Raw genomic sequence first — 22,745 nt, 5'->3', positions numbered from 1 at the left:
AGCCGCCGCCCCTGACCTTAGACATGGGGTGTCTCCTTCCTTAGTAAGGGTTATAAGAACCATTAAAGAGAAGAGGGGAGGTGGTGAGAGCAGAGCCTACAAGCACCCCGGGCACGGCCACAGCAGGTCCACGCAGCTGTGGTGCAGGAGGCGGGCTGCGCGGTGATGGCCTTGACCATTGGGCTGATCACCGTTTCCATCTGACTGATCACCGTGACAGCTGGCCTGGTCACCGTCACCGTCTGCTCATCAGTGTGCCTCTAGCCCTTGAGCCTGATCTGGGAGACGTCCTGTGGCTGCCGGTGGCGCTGCTGCCGTGCTGGTAGACCACTGCAAACAGCCTATAGGCTCTGTGGCATTTAAAGTTCTTATTTTTAAGCCCTGGAGAGAGCAGTCTTTACTAACTTGCATGTCCGCAGGATATTCAGCATTTCTGATGAGCTTCTGACAGCCCCCAGTCTTGTCCACGAACCGCTGGAGGTGCAGCAGGAGCACAGAACAGCTTTTCCAGGGTCACTTTCCGGCTGATCTCCACCTCTTGTTCGTTTTTGGTGGCATCACCCTGGCCAGACTCTCTGGCCACCAGGCTCCCCATTGCATACTGGACAGCACGTATCTTGTTGGACTGGATGTCCAGATGCAGATTGAAGAACAGCTGCCCGGTGGCAGACTCTTTTGAAATCTGCTGGTAATACCAGCGATGGGGGCCTGAACAAAGGCCGCCTGGTGAGTGACTGAGGTCTTGTTTCTGGAGCCTGCTTACTCCCACTTGTCCTCACTTCCTTCTTCTGGTTCTTCCTGCTCCTCTTCGTTCACTGAGTGGCTTTTGGGTCCACTGGAAACAGTAATGTTTTCATTATCTGGTGACAGAAGTTTCTTTTGGTTCAGCATTTCCTCATGGAGTCCATTTAGAATGAAACCTAAGTACTCCTCAGCATCTTCTTGCTCATCCTTTACAGACGGGCTCCACTTGATCACTGTCAGGAGTCTAGAAATATACGTGGGTTCAAAGGCAGCTCAGGCGGATATCCCTCATGATTTTATCCCCAAGAGCTTGTCTGGGTTTTGGAGGTATTGGCATATTAGTAAACTCATTCATTAGCTAAACAAAGCTGTCTGTCATGGGTGTGGATGTACAAGGGCTTTGCACTTTTGAATACAGAGGAATGAACTTCATCAGGTGATATATCGGTGGGCAAGCCACCAACACCTGCAGTGTGGCTTTGATGTAGCACTAATTTCCTCTGTAGATCAGCCCACAGGGTTGCAACAACACTGGTTTATGAATCAGGGTGGTGTTCTCCAGGAACTCTGCAATCTTTATGGCTTCGGGATCCTCTGAAACTGGAACCAGCCCTTCCTTGACTTCTGCCTGCTTTTCAGAGATGAAGGGAGACGTGGTGGAAGGGGAATTCTTAGTTTGCACAGAAACCACAGGCGAGGAGGAGGAAGAGAGTTAGAATCATGAAAAAGACTGGCCCACGATTTGGCGGGCTGACTGGTGGGCACCATGCCCGCTGCGGAGGCTGGGGCGTCCACAGGAGGTGGGGTGCTCTCAACCTTTGTGGGGCTGAGTCCAAGCTCTCCATGGTGTGCAACTCCACCCCACTGGCAGCTGTGCCCTCAACCAAGGATTCAAGTGTTTGTCCCTTAGTGGCTCTCAGTAGTCTCAGTCCCCATGGAGGACTGGAGGGCTGAGCCACAGCTGTCCTCAACAGGGTGTCCCTGCCAGGAGTCAGCCCTGGGGCAGCCCTCAAGCTGCTCTGCAGTCCTGGCCCCACTGTCCAGGGCTCAGGGAAAGCCCCAGTGAGGCGTGGTATCGCTGATAAAGTCTGTGGTGTTCTGAGGGCTGCCCCAAGTCCGGGGGTGGGGGGGCTACGGGCACAGTCCCATCATATCTGCATCCTCGGTGCCTGCACTGATGTGGACTGCTGGGCTGGGTGACCACTGACCAGGGCTTCTGCTGAAGGCCTGCCCTCGGCACTTTCAAGTGACTGTAATATCTAGGAGGATGTTTTTTCTTCTTTTTGCACTCCCTTTCTACCACACAGTTGCAGTCATCTCACATGCTAGCAAAGTAATACTCAAAATTCTCCAAGCCAGGCTTCAACAGTACATGAACCGTGAACTTCCAGATGTTCAAGCTGGTTTTAGAAAAGGCAGAGGAACCAGAGATCAAATTGCTAACATCTGCTGTATCATCAAAAAAGTGAAAGAGTTCCAGAAAAACATCTATTTCTGCTTTATTGACTAAGCCAAAGCCTTTGACTGTGTGGATCACAATAAACTGTGGAAAATTCTGAAAGAGATGGGAATACCAGACCGCCTGACCTGCCTCTTGAGAAAGCTGTAGGCAGGTCAGGAAGCAACAGTTAGAACTGGACATGGAACCACAGACTGGTTCCAAATAGGAAAAGGAGGACGTCAAGGCTGTGTATTGTCACCCTGCTTATTTAACTTATATGCAGGTACACCATGAGAAACGTTGGGCTGGAAGAAGCACAAGTTGGAATCAAGATTGCCGGGAGAAATATCAATAACCTCAGATATGCAGATGACACCACCCTTATGGCAGAAAGTGAAGAGGAACTAAAAAGCCTGTTGATGAAAGTGAAAGAGGAGAGTGAAAAAGTTGGCTTAAAGCTCAACATTCAGAAAACTAAGATTGTGGAATCTGGTCCCCTTAATTCATGGCAAATAGATGGGGAAACAGTGGAAACAGTGTCAGACTTTATTTTTTGGGGCTCCAAAATCACTGCAGATGGTGACTGCAACCATGAAACTTAAAGTCGCTTACTCCTTTGGAAAAAAATTTATGACCAACCTAGACAGCATATTCAAAAGCAGAGAGATTACTTTGTCAACAAAGGTCTGTCTAGTTAAGGGTATGGTTTTTCCAGTTGTCATGTATGGATGTGAGAGTTGGGCTATAAAGAAAGCTGAGCACCAAAGAATTGATGCTTTTGAACTGTGGTGTTGGAGAAGACTCTTGAGAGTCCCTTGGACTGCAAGAAGATCCAACCAGTCCATCCTAAAGGAAATCAGTCCTGGGTGTACATTGGAAGGACTGATGTTAAAACTGAAACTCCAATACTTTGGCCACTTGATTCAAAGAACTGACTCATTGGAAAAGACCCTGATGCTGGGAAAGATTGAAGGCAGGAGGAGAAGGGGATGACAGAGGCATCAATGACTTGACGGACATGAGTTTGAGTAAGCTCCGGGAGTTGGTGATGGACAGGGAGGCCTGGCATGTTGTAGTCCATGAGGTCACAAAGAGTCGGACACGACTGAGTGACTGAACTGAACTGAACTGTCCGAGACCGCCCGAAATGCCTTCATTCTCTATAACTTCTTCCCCGGAGTGAGAGCTGCCATCCAGGGCAAGGGCAGGGCCTGAGTACTGGAAGTCGACAGAGCTGTAGTTCACTTCTTTATCAATGTCATCAGGGAGTTTTTTGGAAGTTGTGCAGCTAAGGACAAATTCGGGGCCTTGAGGATTCAATGTGCTTGAAATACTGTAGTTGGGAGTTCTCGGCAAAGTGTCACTGGGTTCAATTACTTCATTAACAACATATTCAATTCTCTGGTAGTTGTGTCCATCAGGGAGATCACCAGCAGCCTGTACGCCACACAGAACTGTCCCACCATGTGGAGGAAGCTCCACTGAGGCATGGAGAGTCACAGAGAACTGATTAAATTCATCAGGGCTAAAATCTCCAAAAATACACTGCAGGTTGCAGAGGGTCCTGGTGGCCCCTTTCAGTAACCCTCGGTGATCATCCAACCCCTCATCATCCAACTCCCCCTGAATGTTGAGTTTCAAGCCAACTTTCTCACTCTCCTCTTTCACCATCAAGAGGTTCCCTAGTTCCTCTTCACTTTCTGCCATTAGAGTGGTATCATCTGCATATCTGAGATTGCTGATATTTCTGTCGGCAATCTTGATTCCAGCTTGTGATTCATCCAACCTGATGTTTCTCACGACGTATTCTGCATAGAAAGACTTCCCTGTTGCTCAAATGGTAAAGAATCTGCCTGCCATGCAGGAAACCACGGTTCGATTCCTGGGTTGGGAAGTTCCTCTGGAGAAGGGAATGGCAATCCACTCCAGTATTCTTGCCTGCAGAATTCCATGGACAGAGAAACCTGGTGGACTACAGTCTGTGGAGTCGCAAAGAGTCGGACACGACTGAGTGACTAACATACATACATACTCTGCATAGAACTTAAACAAGCAGGGTGACAATATACAGCTTTTTCATATTCCTTTCCCAATCTTGAACCAGTTTTTTGTTCCATGTCTTGTTCTAACTGTTGCTTCTTGACCCACAGACAGGTTTCTCAGGAGACAGGTAAGGTGGTCTAGTATTCTCATCTCTTAAAGAATTTTCCAAAGTTTGTTGTGATCCACACAGGCAAAGGTTTTAGCATAGTCAATGAAGCAGAAGTAGATGTTTTTCTGGAATTCCCTTGCTTTCTCTATGAGCCAACAATTGCTGGCAATTTGATCTCTGGTTTCTCTGCCTTTTCTAAACTCAGCTTGTGCATCTGGAAGTTCTTGGTCCAAGTGCTGCTGAAACCTAACTTGAAGGATTTTGAGCATTACCTCACTAGCATGTGAAATGAGTGCAATTGTACGGTAGTCTGTACTTTCTCTGTGCCAGGGACTCAGCTTTGGACGTTTGTTTGAGGAAACTTGTTCTCAAAGCATTGTTCCAGATGAGCAGTATCAGCATCACTTAGAAACTTGTCAGAAACTCATACTCTGTAGCCCCAAACACATACCTACTGAATCAGAAGTTCTGAGGATGGGGGCAAGCAGTGTGTGTTTTCCTCAGCCCTCCAGCGGTTCTGATGCATGCTCAAGTTTGAGAACCACTGTTACAGAAGAAACAGGAGACGTAAAAGGAAGAGACACAAACACGCGTCTCTACATGGAATAAAGCTGGACATAGGAATCTGGAGCTCAGGAGAGAGTTTCGGTGGGAGATGATCACCTTAGAGTGTTATTTGAAGCTACGGGAACAGGTGAGATAACCTAGGGAGAAAATCAAAGGAGATGAAGCCTGATCACTGAGGCATGGGAAACTCCAATATTTAGAGAAAGGGAATCTGAGGAGTGGGGACAGGAGCACTCGAGGGCAAACTAACAGTGAGGTCATGGAAGTTAAGAGGCAAAAGCGCTTCAGAGGGGACGGTGGAGCCTCCTCTGCACAATGCAGAACCTCTCTCCTCTTCACTGAGTGCCAGCAATGTCTTGTTGGAGAACTGACCCTCACTCAAGTGTGGGGTCTGACTGAGTTAAAGTAACTCCTGCACCAATATTTGGTACAGGAATGAATCTGAGGCCTAATTTTGGCCAGTAAGATTGGAAAAGTGTACTAGTGACTTCTGTGAAAATCCTTCCTTTTTTAGATAGAGAACAACAGGAAGCCAGTGTCTGTCTCTCAGTGGATGTAAATAATATAGCCCTAGTTGTTACTGAGACCCATATCATAACAACAAAGGGCCAGGATGGCATCATTTTAAGACCATAAATGTCCTTATTTATAAAATGAGGAGATGCTAGTACCTAGGTCACAGAGAATGGCATTTTGGACACTCATGCAAAGAAATTAAAGAAATTAAAGGAACTAAAGCTCTTGATGACATGATTGAGCTGCCAAATCACCCAAAGCAAACTTTCTGTTTATAAGCTAATACATTTCCTTGTTTCGTCAGTTTAATTTAGGATTTCTGTTTCTTGTAGCTGGAAGCAGCTTATCTGATACAGTGATATACGAAGGCTATTTCTATTTTTAATTGTCAGAAAGTCCCTGATTTATTACAAATTCTCAAGAAAGATTATTTGTATGATGTATTGTTCAACAAATTTTGTAAAGTACTTTTCTAGTGAAAGGAAATCTGCAACCTAATCTTATAAAACAACAGCAAAAAATCAGTTTAGGAATAATGGATTAAGTATCTTACTTATCTTAGAATGATATATATTTCCTATTAATGTATTCTTCTACAATTCAAGTCATATATTAATATTAAAACCTCAATGGAACTAATTTTTTGAACTCTCATTTGACAGAAAAAGTGCAAATATTGAAAGTTTCTGTCCTATCCTTCCTTTAACTTTGAGTAATTGTATGGACTGAAAATTAGGTCTAGGAAAAGAAGATCTTGAATTTTCAATATGCAAAACACTATAAATATAAATATGCATATAAAGTCAACGGTTTGACTGGTTGAAATGTTGATATCTTAATAGCATTGAGAAAACTGATCTATTAAAATACAATAAAAGTTAATACTTCAAATTAATTTTATTTACTACTGGAACACTAGAGGAGGTTGTACAAAGAATGTAAGAATGCTAATCTAGAAATCAGGAGCTTTTTGTGTTAGTTCCTTCCCTCCCACCAGGTGTGTAGTCTCAGATACATAATTACCCTCTTCTTACCTTATCTAGGACTTCCCTGGTGGCTCAGACGGTAAAGCATCTGTCTACAATGTGGGAGACCTGGGTTCGATCCCTGGGTCACGAAGATCTGCTGGAGAAGGAAATGGCAATCCACTCCAGTACTATTGCCTGGAAAATCCCATGGACAGAGGCGCCTAGTAGGCTACAGTCCATGGGGTCGCAAAGAGTCGGACACGACCAAGTGACTTCACTTACTTACTTACTTACCTTATCTAAGGGATTCCTGCCCACAGTAGTAGATATAATGGTCATCTGAGTTAAATTCACCCATTCCAGTCCATTTTAGTTCGCTGATTCCTAGAATGTCGACATTCATTCTTGCCATCTCCTATTTGACCACTTCCAATTTGCCTTGATTCATGGACCTGACATTCCAGGTTCCTATGCAATATTGCTCTTTATAGCATCGGACCTTGCTTCTATCACCAGTCACATCCACAACTGGGTATTGTTTTTGCTTTGGCTCCATCCTTTCATTCTTTCTGGAGTTTTTTCTCCACCAATCTCCAGTAGCATATTGGGCACCTACTGACCTGGGGAGTTCCTCTTTCAGTATCCTATCATTTTGCCTTTTCATACTGTTCATGGGGTTCTCAAGGCAAGAATGTTGAAGTGGTTTGCCATTCCCTTCTCCAATGGACCACATTCTGTCAGACCTTTCCACCATGACCCACCCATATTGAGTGGCCCCACATGGCATGGCTTAGTTTCATTGAGTTAGACAAGGCTGTGGTACATGTAATCAGATTGGCTAGTTTTCTGTGATTATGGTTTCAGTGTATCTGCCCTCTGATGCTCTGTTGCAACACCTACCATCTTACTTGGGTTTCTCTTACCTTGGACGTGGGGTATCTTCATGGCTTCTCCAGCAAAGCACAGCCACTGCTCCTTACCTTGGACGAGGGGTATCTCTTCACCGTCATCCCTCCTGACCTTGAATGTGGAATAGCTCCTCTAGGCCCTCCTGCGCCTGTGCAGTCACTGCTCCTTGGACATGGGGTTGTTCCTCCCGGCTGCCGCCCCTGGCCTCGGGAGGGGGTAGCTCCTCTTGGCTGCTCCTGTGCTGTCGCAGCCTGGAACTCTCAGCTGCTCCTGTGCCGTCGCAGCCTGGCACTCTTGGCAGCCGCCCCTGACCTCGGATGTGGGGCAGCTCCTTTTGGCTGCCGCCCCTTGGGCATGGGGTCCTCCCGGCTTCTGCCCCTGATCTTGGATGTGGGGTAGCTCCTCTCGGCTGCGCTTGTGTGCCGTCACAGCTGCCCGTGCTTGTGAAGAAAGCTGAGCGCGGAAGAATTGACGCTTTTGAACTGTGGTGTTGGAGAAGACTCTTGAGAGTCCCTTGGACTGCAAGGAGATCCAACCAGTCCATTCTAGAGGAGATCAGTCCTGGGTGTTCTTTGGAAGGAATGATGCTAAAAGTGAAACTCCAATACTTTGGCCACCTCATGCGAAGAGTTGACTCATTGGAAAAGACTCTGATGCTGGGAGGGATTGAGGGCAGGAGGAGAAGGGGACGGCAGAGGATGAGATGGCTGGATGGCATCACTGACTCGATGGACGTGAGTTTGAGTGAACTCCAGGAGTTGGTGATGGACAGGGAGGCCTGGCGTGCTGCAATTCATGCGGTCGCAAAGAGTCAGACATGACTGAGCCACTGAACTGAACTAACTGAACTACCTTATCTAAGGAGAGTGAGAAGAGGTTGATCTTGGTAACATGTAAAGTATTTCCAGTTCTATAATTCTATAAGTTAAATTGTTAAATTGTTAACTTAAATCTGTAAAGTGAAATAATTAAAGGTTTATTTTTAAAATTAATTAATTAATTTTAATTGGAGAATAATTGCTTTACAATATTGTGATGATTTTTGCATTCATTGACATGAATCAGCCACACGTGCACATGTGTCCCCCCATCCTGAACCCCCATCCACTCACCTCCTCCCCACCCCATCCCTCTGGGTTACCCCAGAGCACCAGCTTTGAGTGCCCTGCTTCATGCATTGAACTTGCACTGGTCATCTGTTTTACATATGGTAATATGCATGTTTCAAAGCTATTCTCTCAAATCATCCCACCCTTGCCTTCTCCCATATAATCCAAAACTCTGTTCTTTACATCTGTGTCTTTTTTGCCTCCTTGCATATAGGATTGTCCTTACTGCCTTTCTAAATTCCATATACATGCATTAATATACAGTATTGGTATTTCTCTTTCTGACTTACTTCACTCTGTATAATAGGCTCCAGTTTCACCCACCTCATTAGAACTGACTCAAACGCCTTCCTTTTTATAGATGAGTAATATTTCATTGTGTTTATGCACTACAAATTCCTTATCCATTTGTCTGTTGATGGACATCTAGCTTGCTTCCATGTCCTAGCTATTGTAAACAGTGATGCAATGAATATTGTGTCTCTTTTAATTCTGGTTTCCTTGGTGTGTGTGCCCAGCAGTGGGATTGCTGGGTGGTATGACAGCTGTATTTAAGTTTTTTAAGGACTGTTCACACTGTTCTCCATAGTGGCTGTACCAATATGCATTCCCACCAACAAAAAGGTTCCCCTTTCTCTGCACCTTCTTCAGCATTTATTGTTTGCAGACTTTTTGATGGTGGCCATTCTGACCAACATGAGATGATATCTCATTGTGGTTCTGATTTGTATTTCTCTAATAATGAGTGATGTTGAGCATCTTTATGTGTTTATTATAAAGGCTCATTTCTATGAACATGTTCTATGGAATCTACTCTACTTATAATTCCAAATTGGTAACTGTTTTTGATTTGTAACAGTCTCTTTCAAACATTTCTATTTCAAATTATTTATTAGGATCAGGTAGAAAACTTCCATATGGATGGGTTTTAATTAAAATACCCGTGTGCCATGCACCAGAAAAGCATATTTTAAAGAGAAGCGCAAACATACTATCACAATGAAAAAATTTCCCTCTTTCTGGTGGCTAGAAACAGGACTAAAATGAAGCATGATTCTAAAACCAGCAATATTTTTTATAAATCATGAGATTATCATTAACAACATTCTTATTAAAAATACCACAGTGATGTTCTTGTTTGTAGTGTGATAAAGGCTGCATCAGCAGGGTTAGTTTTGTGGCGTGAAGTGCTTAGTGTTCCATTTGTCCTGCAGGGTCTTCTGTGACAAACATGCTTCATCCATCCAACAACCAAAGTCAGCCATATGCAAACGTGGGCAACAATGAAGATTTTCTACATATGTTTCTGAATATTAATAGATAAATGTTATATTTATTTCCTTTAATCTACTGTTAGTTACTCTTAGCTCTTTTTTCATCTCCTCCACAACAAAAGACACATATACTGTAAATGACTATTAATTTGGGGCATTTTCTTAGTAAATTCTTTGTCTTCTCTAATGTTAAAAGGCAATAGTAGCACTTAACCTTTGGGTTAATAAATATGATTCAGTCGAGTTAAACTGCTGTTCTCCCAGAACTTAAAAAGTAAAATACCAATATAAATATGTGGTAATTATCACCAGAACTGTTCATTTTTAACTATTAAATTTAAACAAAGTGCAATTGCTGTTTGTTCATGCAAAACAAACAGTGCCTGCTTAAGATCTTTTTGATTAATCTGTCTCTCTGTGTGCAAATCCAGTAGAAAGCATCCCCTTGGCCTCAGCACACACATCTATGAAATGGAGAAAGCTTTGTTGTCCCAGTCAATTGTTAGGGTTTTCCCAAAGCAGGGGTTTAGTGGTAAAAAATGGAGTCGGGGGAAGTCCAAATTCTGGTGAACAGGCCAACATACCCAAGGTCTGGCAAATGCAGCCTAGTTCTAGGACTGGCATCAGGAAAAAAGGAGGTGCTTTGCTATTGGTCTTCCCTAGTGACTCAGTTGGTAAAGAATCTGCCTGCAATGCAGGAGACCCGGGTTTGATCCCTGGGTCAGGAAGATCCTCTGGAAAAGGAAATGGCAACCCACTCTAGTACTCTTGCCTGGAGAATTCCATGGACAGAGGAGGATGGCAGGCTATGGTCCATGGGATCACAAAGAGTCAGACACGACTGTAAGAATAACTTTTACTTTTTGCTTTTGGGGGAAGGTGGCTGAATAGGTGAGAAGAGGAACTTATAAGATACCAGACTGGATCATTCTAGAAACTGCATCCAAAGGAAGTATAATGAGAAAGAGGAAACTTCATAACCCAGAACTCCTGGCAGAGGCACTGCTGTGAGTACCAGGGCAGACTAGAGTGTGCTCAGCACATTGGGTCCCCTGGGAGGATACCAGGCAGTGAAAAGGCAGAGGGGCCCAGACAGTGACGTCTGCATGGAGACCCTCGTGTTTTCAGACCCTCCCAGTGTGAAGTAAAAATCCACAGACCATCACAGCCTATTTCACTTGGTTGGATTTCTTATAGAAACTGGTGTAAAGGGAGAGATGGATGTTAAACCTTCTGAGAGGAGTAGAGGCTGTGGGGAACCAAAGGGAGGGTCCAGATAGGCATTGGCCTGTGGGCAGGAATTCCCACTGTCTGAGAGGGAGGAAGCCCTGGCTGACCCCTTGGTTACATGAGAGGGATGAAGGGGGAACTGTGCTATAACTTATGTTTCCAGTGTCAGCACTCAAGAGAGGGCAGGCTGGGTCCAGTCTCCTGGAACAGGGCTGGCTGGAGCAAGGTAATGGACAGATCTCGGTGCTGGTGGGAGACCCTGCATGGGGACCCGGGGCTCTGACCAGGGTGAGTCAAACTGAGCATGTGAGTGGGTATCCATGTGTGAGAGGTGTTGGCCAGCACAGAGGAATCTTAGAAACCCAAGCAGAATAAGCCAGCTAGGCAGCGTTACCTGCAGTTACTTAGAGGGTTCTCCTAAAGGATTCATGGGCTCATTCACCAACTCTGTCTCTGACTTAAATATTTCACATTCTATTGATTCTTTGGATGAAAAAACTGAATGCAGTTTCAATATCATCTTATTTAATTTTGAAGCACTGCAGAGACAGGAGGAGTCATTAAGACCGTCTTGAAAGAGCCTAAGACAGGGACAGGAATTGACGTCACATCAATACGGAAATGGACAGAGCATGATGTCTGCTTGGAGGGCATCGCAGTGAGCAGGGGGCTAGTCTTTGCTGCAGTGTTTGGGCTTCTCATTGTGGTGACTTCTCTTGTTGTGGAGCATGGGCTCTAGTCACGTGGGTTTTAGTAGTTGCGACCTGCGGGCTCAGTAGTTGTGGCTCCCAGGACATAGAGCACAGGCTCAATAGTTGTGGCACACAGGCTTAGTTGCTCTGCAACCTGTGGAATTCTCCTGGACCAAGGATCAAACCCATGTCCCTTGCATTGGCAGGCGAACACCTATCCAATGCACCACCAGTCAAGTCCAAGAACAGATACTTTTTGAGAGCAGTTTAGAACAAATTCATACATAACAACTCCCAACCTTGATCTAAAAAGAGCTTGTGTCATGATTTAGAGGAAGGGGCACTGCATCGGTTATTTACTGCTGCATAACAAAGTATGACAAAATTATTGACTTAAAACAATATTTATTATTTCACAGTTTGTATGGATCAGAAGCTTGGACATGGCTTACTTAATTGAGGCCTCTGTTTCAAGGTTTGCAATCAAGGTATCAGCTGGGTTGCAGAACTCTCAAGGCTCAGCTGGTGAATATCCATTTCCATATTCACTGGCTTGATATTGACAAGATTCAGTTTCCTGTGGATTGTTGGCTAGAGGAAGCCCTCAGTTTCTAGCAATGTGGGCCTCTTCCTAGGGCAACTGACAACATGGTGTCTAACATCTATCAGAATGAGGAAGAGAGAGCAAGAGGAGACAAGCAAATCAGAAATTGCAGTCTTTTATAACCTAGCCTTGGAAGTGGCATTCCATCATTTGCTAGCACAGGTCACAAGTCCAGCCCACTCTCAAGAGTCCAGCCCACCCTCAAACACGTGTAGGTGGAGAGTTGGGGATCAGTTTATAAGCTGTTTAGCACAAGCAGTAAAACACAGAACAATGAGCTCCATTAAAAAGCTTTCAATCTGGGGAAACATCAAAGGTGGATTCTGAAGTTGTAGGCAAAGGGGAGCGTGAAAGCATGGGTAAAAGGAGATTCCTTCTGTTTAGGCATCAACAGTGAGGGAATGAGAACATATTCCAGAAGGTGGCAAAGTAGAAACACTGGCGGGATTTCTCAAGAAACATGTGAGATATCTGCTGGGCAAAGAATTATAAGATTAAAACCCACTTTGCTGTTAATGGTTCATTAATCAGAATTCTTTTGCATCTTGAAAATCTAGGGGGTTAGAAGTCACAGCTGCATGCAGGCTCTCTCCACAAGGATCTTATATATGGCTTCTGATAGTTCCCAACTCTCATCCTCTTGGTTAATAATCCTCCAATATTTCTGTCTGTAACATACACCCAAGCCTCAAAAAGACTGGTTGTCCTAACTTCTGTAGTGGGCACGTGCGGATTGAAGGCGGATTTTTAAGAACAAGGCTGAGCACCAAAGAATTGATGCTTTTGAACTGTGGCATTGGAGAAGACCCTTGAGAGTCCCTTGGACTGCAAGGCGATCAAACCAGTCCATCCTAAAGGAGATCAATCCTGAATATCCATTGGAAGGACAGATGCTGAAGCTGAAGCTCCAATATTTTGGTCACCTGTTGTGAAGAGCTGACTCATTAGAAAAGACCCTGTTGCAGGGAAAGATTGAAGGCAAAAAGAGACAGGGACAACAGAGGATGAGATGGCATCACCAACTCAATGGACATGAATTTGAGCAAGCTCTGGGAGATGGTGATGAACAGGGAAGCCTGGAGTGCTACAGTCCATGTGGTCACAAAGAGTCGGACAGGACTGAGTGACTGCACAATGACAAAACAGCAGCGGCAATCATTGTGTCCAGGAGGGAGCAGTGTCATGACTGGCCTACCTGGAGACTCATCTTACTTGTAGAACTAAAGGCTGAGGGCACTGCTTGCAGTCATTCATACAGTCCCCCGGATATTTCCACTTTCCTTCCAAGCACACAGTAGGGTTGCGATTTTCTTTCATTGGGATAACTCATGGCCATGTGACTTTGACTAACGAAAGGGAGCAGAAGGGATGGATGTCACTTTAAAAAATCACATTCTTATTGAGATGTAATTCACAAACCATAAAAATACACTCTCTTCAACTGTACAGTTCAGTGGTTTTCAGTATATTCACAGAGTTGTTCACTTATCTCCTCCATCTGGTTCTGGAAAGTTTTCTTCACTCCAAAGTGAAAACTAATCTTCAGCAGCAGTTGCTCTACCACCAGCCCCTGTCCAGTGCTAATTTATTTTCTGTCTGTACAGACTTGCCTATTCTGGATGCTTCATACAATGTGTGGCCTTTCATGACTGTCTTCTTTCACTGAACATAATGATTCCAAGGTCATCCCAGTTGTAGTAGAATCAGTATTTCACTCCTTTCTATGGTTGAATAATATTTCAGTGTATGGATTTACTGCATTTTGTTTATCCATTCATTCACTGATGGACATTTTAGTTGTTTCCACTTTTAGCTGTTATGAATAATGCCACTTTGAACATTTGTTTATAGGTTTTGTTCTTTTCATTTCTTTTGCATATATACTCAGGAGTGAGATTGCTGGGTAATGTGGTAGTAACTCTATGTTTATCTTTCTAAGGAACTGCTAAGCTGTTTTCTAAAGCAGCTGAACTATTTTACATTCCCACCAGCAGTGTATAAGTGTTTCAGTTTCTCCACTAATACTTATAATTTTCTGTCTTTTAAATTTAACTATCCTTTTGGGCACCTTGTTACGATTTTGGTTTGCATTACTTTAATGACTGGTCATAGCAAACACCCTCTTCCAACAACACAAGAGAAGACTCTACACATCACCAGATGGTCAACACCGAAATCAGATTGAGTCTATTCTCTGCAGCAAAAGATGGAGAAGCTCGATACAGTCAACAAAAACAAGACCAGGAGCTGACTGTGGCTCAGATCATGAACTCCTTATTACCAAATTCAGACTTGAAGAAAACAGAAAAACTGCTAGACCATTCAGGTATGACCTAAATCAAATCCCTTATGATTATACAGTGGAAGTGAGAAATAGATTTAAGGGTCTAGATTTGATACATAGAGTGCCAGATGAACTATGGAATGAGGTTCATGGCATTGTACAGGAGACAGGGGTCAAGACTATCCCCATGGAAAAGAAATGCAAAAAAGCAAAATGGCTGTCTGGGGAAGACTTACAAATAGCTGTGAAAAGAAGAGAAGTGAAAAGTCAAGGAGAAAAAGAAAGATATAAGCATTTGAATGCAGAGTTTCAAAGAACAGCAAGAAGAGATAAGAAAGCCTTCTTCAGTGATCAATGCAAAGAAATAGAGGAAAACTACAGAATGGGAAAGACTAGAGATCTCTTCAAGAGAATTAGAGATACCAAGGGAACATTTCATGCAAAGATGGGCTCGATAAAGGACAGAAATGGTATGGACCTAACAGAAGCAGAAGATATTAAGAAGAGGTGGCAAGAATACACAGAAGAACAGTACAAAAAAGATCTTCACGACCCAGATAATCATGATGGTGTGATCACTCATCTAGAGCCAGACATCCTGGAATGTGAAGTCAAGTGGGCCTTGGAAAGCATCACTACGAACAAAGCTAGTGGAGGTGATGGAATTCCAGTTGAGCTATTTCAAATCCTGAAAGATGATGCTGTGAAAGTGCTGCACTCAATATGCCAGCAAATTTGGGAAACTCAGCAGTGGCCACAGGACTGGAAAAGGCCAGTTTTCATTCCAATCCCAAAGAAAGGCAATGCCAAAGAATGTTCGAACTACCGCACAATTGCAGTCATCTCACACACTGGTAAAGTAATGCTCAAAATTCTCCAAGCCAGGCTTCAGCAATACATGAACCGTGAACTTCCTGATGTTCAAGCTTGTTCTAGAAAAGGCAGAGGAACCAGAGATCAAATTACCAACATCTGCTGGATCATGGAAAAAGCAAGAGAGTTCCAGAAAAACATCTATTTCTGCTTTATTGACTATGCCAAAGCCTTTGACTGTGTGGATCACAATAAACTGTGGAAAATTCTGAAAGAGATGGGAATACCAGACCATTTAACCTGCCTCTTGAGAAATCTGTATGCAGGTCAGGAAGCAACAGTTAGAACTGGACATGGAACAACAGACTGGTTCTAAATAGGAAAAGGAGTACGTCAAAGCTGTATATTGTCACCCTGCTTAGTTAACTTCTATGCAGAGTATATCATGAGAAACGCTGGAGTGGAAGAAACACAAGCTGGAATCAAGACTGCTGGGAGAAATATCAATAACGTCAGATATGCAGATGACACCACCCTTATGGCAGAAAGTGAAGGGGAACTAAAAAGTCTCTTGATGAAAGTGAAAGTGGAGAGTGAAAAAGTTGGCTTAAAGCTCAACATTCAGAAAACGAAGATCATGGCATCTGGTCCCATCACTTGATGGGAAATAGATGGGGAAACAGTGGAAACAGTGTCAGACTATTTTGGGGGGCTCCAAAATCACTGCAGATGGTGATTGCAGCCAGGAAATTAAAAGACGCTTACTCCTTGGAAGCAAAGTTATGACCAACCTAGATAGTATATTCAAAAGCAGAGACGTTACTTTGCCGGCTAAGGTCCGTCTAGTCAAGGCTATGGTTTTTCCAGTAGTCATGTATGGATGTGAGAGTTGGACTGTGAAGAAGGCTGAGCGCCGAAGAATTGATGCTTTTGAACTGTGGTGTTGGAGAAGGCTCTTGAGAGTCCCTTGGACTGCAAGGAGATCCAACCAGTCCATTGTGAAGGAGATCAGCCCTGGGATTTCTTTGGAAGGAATGATGCTAAAGCTCAAACTCCAGTACTTTGGCCACCTCATGTGAAGAGCTGACTCAATTGAAAAGACTCTGATGCTGGGAGGGATTGGGAGCAGGAGGAGAAGGGGATGACAGAGGATGAGATGGCTGGATGGCATCACTGACTCGATGGACGTGAGTCTGAGTGAACTCTGGGGGTTGGTGATGGACAGGGAGGCCTGGTGTGCTGCAATTCTTGGGGTCACAAAGAGTCGGACATGACTAAGTGACTGAACTGAACTGAACTGAATTTTATTTATTTTTTGTTTTATTTGTGTCATAAAGAAGGAAACATTTTTGTTAGAATCATACATACCTAAGATCATGAAAATTTAATCCTATTTTAAGAGTTTTATAATTTTAGCCTTTTCGTTTAAATTTGCATGTTACTTTTACATTTTTACTTTATATTTTACATTTAGTTTACATTTAGGTCTATAATCGATTTTGGATTAATTTTTCTATACAGTGTGAGGTAGTTATTCAACTTTATTCTTTTTTATGTGAGTATCTAATTTTCACAACACCATGTTAAAAAGACCATTTTTCAAAATGATGATAAGTGTAAAGATTTAATTCTGGGTTCTCAATTCAATTTTATTGATGTTTAGCCTTCTGCTAGTAAATGTGTGTACTTCCTTAGTAATTTTTTCAAAGAATAACTTTTAAATAATTTTATTTATTTATTTGTTTTCGGTTGCACTGGGTCTCTGCTGTGTTGCACAGTCTTTCTCTAGTTACAAGGAGGGGGCTACTCTTTGTGTGGTGCGCTGGCTTCTCACTGCAGTGGCTTCTCTCTTTGGAGCACAGGCTCTAGGCATGAGGGCTTCAGTAGTTGCAGTGTGCAAGCTCAGCAGTTGTGGCACACCAGCTTGGTTTTTGCACAGCATGAGAAGCCTTCCTGGCCAGGGACTGAGCCCATGTTCATTGCATTGGCAAGTTGATTCTACCCACTGTGCCACCAGGGAAGTCCATCCTTAGCAAGTTTGAAGTCAGTGCACATTTGCCACACTTTATTTCTGTGCTTCTCCATTGCTCCAGATAAGGGCTGAAATAGTAACCTGAGTTCCAGAGGAAGGAGAACGTGGAGAAAAGCTTGGAACCTAAGCACTCTGGACATGGTGTGAGTGAGAATTCAACTTTTGCTTGAATTTACTAATATCCAGGATTATGTGCAGGCCTGTTCTGAAAAATTCAACACTAAAATTGACACTCCACATAGAGGGAGGGTGAAGACCCCAGAAAAGTCTAAAAAAGAAAATGAGGAAGCATGCTGGTCAAGCAGAACTTCAGCTATAGTTTTAAACCCCAAAGGCTATGAACTTGCAATAAGTGTGTTTTATATTTTTTGATGTAACCTGGGAAAATCTCAGTTACCTTACCAATATTAATACTAAAAACTGATTACTATGTCCTGAGTACTGGGGTAATAGGGACTTGCTGTGTAATATGGCATTTCTACCCTCAGGATCTTACATTCTAATTGGGAAGGTTGAATGAATACAAAGAATACAAAGAACCATACAAGCTACGTAATAAGTGATGGTAGAGAGATTTAAGAAGAAAATCTAGGATGGTTAAGAAAGATTTCATTGTGTTATGATTTAAGTTGTTCCTTCAGGGAACAGGAGGATTTAGACCATCAAGAAGGAAGGTATATAAAAAGTGAGTAGAGGGGCATACAAAGTAGTGCCAACTTACTTGGGAGACAATTAATAAACATATCAGTTTACCTGGAACAAGAGAATCTTTAGAGAAGTAATCAGAAGAATTTGGAAGGAAAATTGAGGAGTCTGTGAATGATGAATCTAAGTTTTATTCTGAGGTAGTGGGAAAGCATAAAAACTTTTTTGGAAGAAAAATTACGTTTTGGTGAAATTAATCTTACGGCACTGACATTAGAAACAGAGAAGGTACGTCTACGTCGTCACCTCTGAAGTGACTGCAGACCAAGGCCACTCTTCAATGTATCAAGTAAATTCATCATTACAGTCTTGCAGAGATTTGGAAGTGTCAGTTGCTTGACTATGGTTGTCTAAGCTAGAAGTATTTCAGGCTACTGTAACAGTTCAGTTCAGTTCAGTCGCTCAGTCGTGTCCGACTCTTTGCGACCCCATGAATCGCAGCACGCCAGGCCTCCTTGTCCATCACCAGTTCCCAGAATTCACTCAGACTCACGTCCCTTGAGTCCGTGATGCCATCCAGCCATATCACCCTCTGTTGTCCTCTTCTCCTCCTGCCCTGCATCCCTCCCAGCATCACAGTCTTTTCCAATGTGTCAACTCTTCGCATGAGGTGGCCAAAGTACTGGAGTTTCAGCTTTAGCATCATTCCTTCCAAAGAAATCCCAGGGCTGATCTCCTTCAGAATGGACTGGTTGGATCTCCTTGCAGTCCAAGGGACTCTCAAGAGTCTTCTCCAACACCACAGTTCAAAAGCATCAATTCTTTGCACTCAGTCTTCTTCACAGTCTAACTCTCACATGCATATATGACCACAGGAAAAACCATAGCCTTGACTAGACGGACCTTAGTCAGCAAAGTAATGTCTCTGCTTTTGAATGTGCTATCTAGGTTGGTCATAACTTTTCTTCCAAGGAGTAAGCGTCTTTTAATTTCATGGCTGCAGTCACCATCTGCAGTGATTTTGGAGCCCCCCAAAATAAAGTCTGACACTGTTTCCACTGTTTCCCCATCTATTTCCCATGAAGTGATGAAACCGGATGCCATGATTTCATTTTCTGAATGTTGAGCTTTAAGCCAACTTTTTTGCTCTGCTCTTTCACTTTCATCAAGAGGCTTTTTAGTTCCTCTTCACTTTCTGCCATAAGGGTGGTGTCATCTGCATATCTGAGGTTATTGATATTTCTCCAAGCAATCTGTAACAGAATACCATAAACTGAAATTTTGAAGTTGGAGTCTCTCAGTCGTGACATCACCAGATGGTCAACACCGAAATCAGATTGATTATATTCTTTGCAGCCAAAGATAGAGAAGCTCTATACAGTCAGCAAAAACAAGACCAGGAGCTACCTGTGGCTCAGATCATGAACTCCTTATTGCCAAATTCAGACTTAAATTGAAGAAAGTAGGGAAAACTGCTAGACCATTTGGGAATGACCTCAATAAAATCCCTTATGATTATACAGTGGAAGTGAGAAATAGATTTAAGGGACTAGATCTGACAGACAGAGTGCCTGATGAACTATGGATGGGTGTTCCTGACATTGTACATGAGACAGCGATCAAGACCATCCCCATTAAAAAGAAATGCAAAAAAAGCAAAATGGCTCTCTGGGGAGGCCTTACAAATAGCTGTGAAGAGAAGAGAAGTGAAAAGCAAAGGAGAAAAGGAAAGAGATAAGCATCTGAATGCAGAGTTCCAAAGAATAGCAACAAGAAATAAGAAAGCCTTCCTCAGCTATCAATGTAGAGGAAAATAGATCAAAATAGAGGAGAACAACAGAATGGGAAAGACTAGAGATCTCTTCAAGAAAATTAGAGATATCAACAGAACATTTCATGCAAAGATGGGCTCAATAAAGGACAGAAATGGTATGGACCTAACAGAAGCAGAAGATATTAAGAAGAGGTGGCAAGAATACACAGAAGAATTGTACAAAAAAGATCTTCACGACTCAGATAATCATGTTGGTGTGATCGCTCACCTAGAGCCAGACATCCTGGAATGTGAAGTCAAGTGGGCCTTAGAAAGCATCACTACGAACAAAGCTAGTGGAGGTGATGGGATTCCAGTTGAGCTATTTCAAGTCCTGGAAGATGATGCTTTGAAAGTGCTGCATTCAATATGCCAGCAAATCTGGAAACTCAGCAGTGGCCACAGGACTGGAAAAGTCAATTTTCATTCCAATCCCAAAGAAAGGCAATGCAAAAGAATGCTCGAACTACCCCACAATTGCACTCATCTCACACGCTAGTAAAGTAATGCTCAAAATTCTCCAAGTCAGGCTTCAGCAGTACATGAACCGTGAACTTCCAGATGTTCAAGCTGGATTTAGAAAAGGTAGAGGAACCAGAGATCAAATTGCCAGCATCTGCTGAATCATGGAAAAAGCAAGAGAGTTCCAGAAAAACATCTATTTCTGCTTTATTGACTAAGCCAAAGCCTTTGACTGTGTGGATCACAATAAACTGTGGAAAATTCTGAAAGAGATGGGAATACCAGACCACCTAACCTGCCTCTTGAGAAACCTCTATGCATGTCAGGAAGCAACAGTTAGAACGGGACATGGAACAACAGAGTGGTTCCAAATAGGAAAAGGAGTACGTCAGGGCTGTATATTGTCACCCTGCTTATTTAACTTCTCTGCAGAGTACATCATGAGAAACGCTGGGCTGGAAGAAACACAAGCTGGTATCAAGATTGCCGGGAGAAATATCAATCACCTCAGATATGCAGATGATACCACCCTTATGGCAGAAAGTGAAGAGGAACTCAAAAGCCTCTTGATGAAAGTGAAGGAGGAGAGTGAAAAAGTTGGCTTAAAGCTTAACATTCAGAAAACAAAGATCATGGCATCTGGTCCCATCACTTGATGGGAAATAGATGGGGAAACAGTGGAAACAGTGTCAGACTATTTTGGGGGGCTCCAAAATCACTGCAGATGGTGACTGCAGCCATGAAATTAAAAGACGTTTACCCCTTGAAGGGAAAGTTATGACCAACCTAGATAGCATATTGAAAAGCAGAGACATTACTTTGCCAACAAAGATCCGTCTAGTCAAGGCTATGGTTTTTCCAATGGTCATATATGGATGTGAGAGTTGAAATGTGAAAAAAGCTGAGCACCAAAGAATTGATGCTTTTGAACTATGGTGTTGGAGAAGACTCTTGAGAGTCCCTTGGACTGCAAGGAGATCCAACCAGTCCATTCTGAAGGAGATCAGTCCTGAGTGTTCATTGGAAGGACTGATGCTGAAGCTGAAACTCCAATACTTTGGCCACCTCATGCGAAGAGTTCACTCTTTGGAAAAGACTCTGATGCTGAGAGGGATTAGGGGCAGGAAGAGAAGGGGACAACAGAGGATGAGATGGCTGGATGGCATCACCGACTCGATGGACATGAGTTTGGGTGAACTCCGGGTGTTGGTGATGGACAGGGAGTCCTGGTGTGCTGCAATTCATGGAGTCACAGAGTTGGACATGACTGAGTGACTGAACTGAGCTGAACCATCGTGTCCTAGTCTTTGTGACCCTGTGGATTGTAGCCTAACAGGCTCTTCCATCCATGGGATTTTCCAGGCAGGACTACTGGAGTGGGCTGCCATTTTCTTCTTCAGTGGATCTTCCCAACCCAGGGATTGAACCCGGCTCAACTGCATTGCAGACAGGGGCTTTACCATCTGAGCCCCCAGGTAAGCCCATAGACTGGGTAGCTAATAAACAACAGAAACTTATTCCTCACCATTCTAGAGGCTGGGTAGTTCAAGATCAGGGTGCGAGGAGATTCAGTGCTTGATGAGAGCTCAGATCCTGGTTCATAGATGATGCCTTCTCACTGTGTTCCCACAAGGCAGAAGCAGAGAGGAGTTTTCTGGAGCCTTTTTCATGAGGACACTAATCCCATTATGAGGGTTTCATCCTCATGACCTAATCATTTCCCAGGGGCTCCAACTTCAAATACCATCACATTGGAATTAGGATCCAACATATGAATTTTGCGGTGACACAAACTTTCTGTCCCTAGTGATTACTGTCTAATAATGAAATTTTCTATATTGGATAGTATAGTCCAGTGCCTGAATGATAATATATATCAAAATGGTTTTTAAAAGTACATACAGAGTGTGGGGCTTTAAATTTTTGGATCTATCAGGCCTTGCAACTGATTCCAGAGACAAATAGTAAACTTTAATAGTGAAGGAAATCAAAGACTCAACCATCTGACTGTGGCATTTCTGAGCCATTTTGAGTGAGAATTGGCAAATATTTTCCTAACTGTCAAGTCTAAGAAACATGCAGATTCTGTGTAAGTGAATACAGCAGTGAACCTGTGTCTCTGTTAAAATAAGCTGATTTTAAATTTCTAAAGGGAACTTAAACCACCTGCTAAGTTGTAGAATTTAATTTGCAGGATGAATACTTGGCAATGTGACACTTCTTTCATAGCTTATTTTCTGTTTTAATGAAAATGTTCACAATGCTTTGGTTCCATCTGTTAGAGAGAGTGAAAACAACTAACTGCTTTTCAAACAACAACAAAAAATACAGCTTTCTAGAAAACTATATCTAGTGCCACCAAAATGTACAGTTATTTCTAAATTTTAAACTTCTGCCTCACTTCTAAAAAAAATGTTGTCGTAATTCCATTGCATCTTGGACTCAACATATAAATAATTTATGCAAAAATTTTAAATTTAAATTATTCCC

At 43.1% G+C, this 22,745-nt stretch overlaps 1 pseudogene; it reads right to left on the bottom strand.

Annotated features, from left to right (window-relative positions):
* Window positions 1–235: 235 nt before the first annotated feature.
* LOC120882885 overlaps window positions 236–22,745 on the bottom strand; it is a 113,163-nt pseudogene continuing 90,653 nt past the window's right edge.

Source organism: Oryx dammah, unplaced genomic scaffold, assembly GCF_014754425.2.
Source record: "Oryx dammah isolate SB20612 unplaced genomic scaffold, SCBI_Odam_1.1 HiC_scaffold_24, whole genome shotgun sequence".
NCBI classification, from domain to species: Eukaryota; Metazoa; Chordata; class Mammalia; order Artiodactyla; family Bovidae; genus Oryx; species Oryx dammah.
Note: the sequence above shows the minus strand (reverse complement) of the source record. Positions and strands in the feature narration are given on the sequence as shown.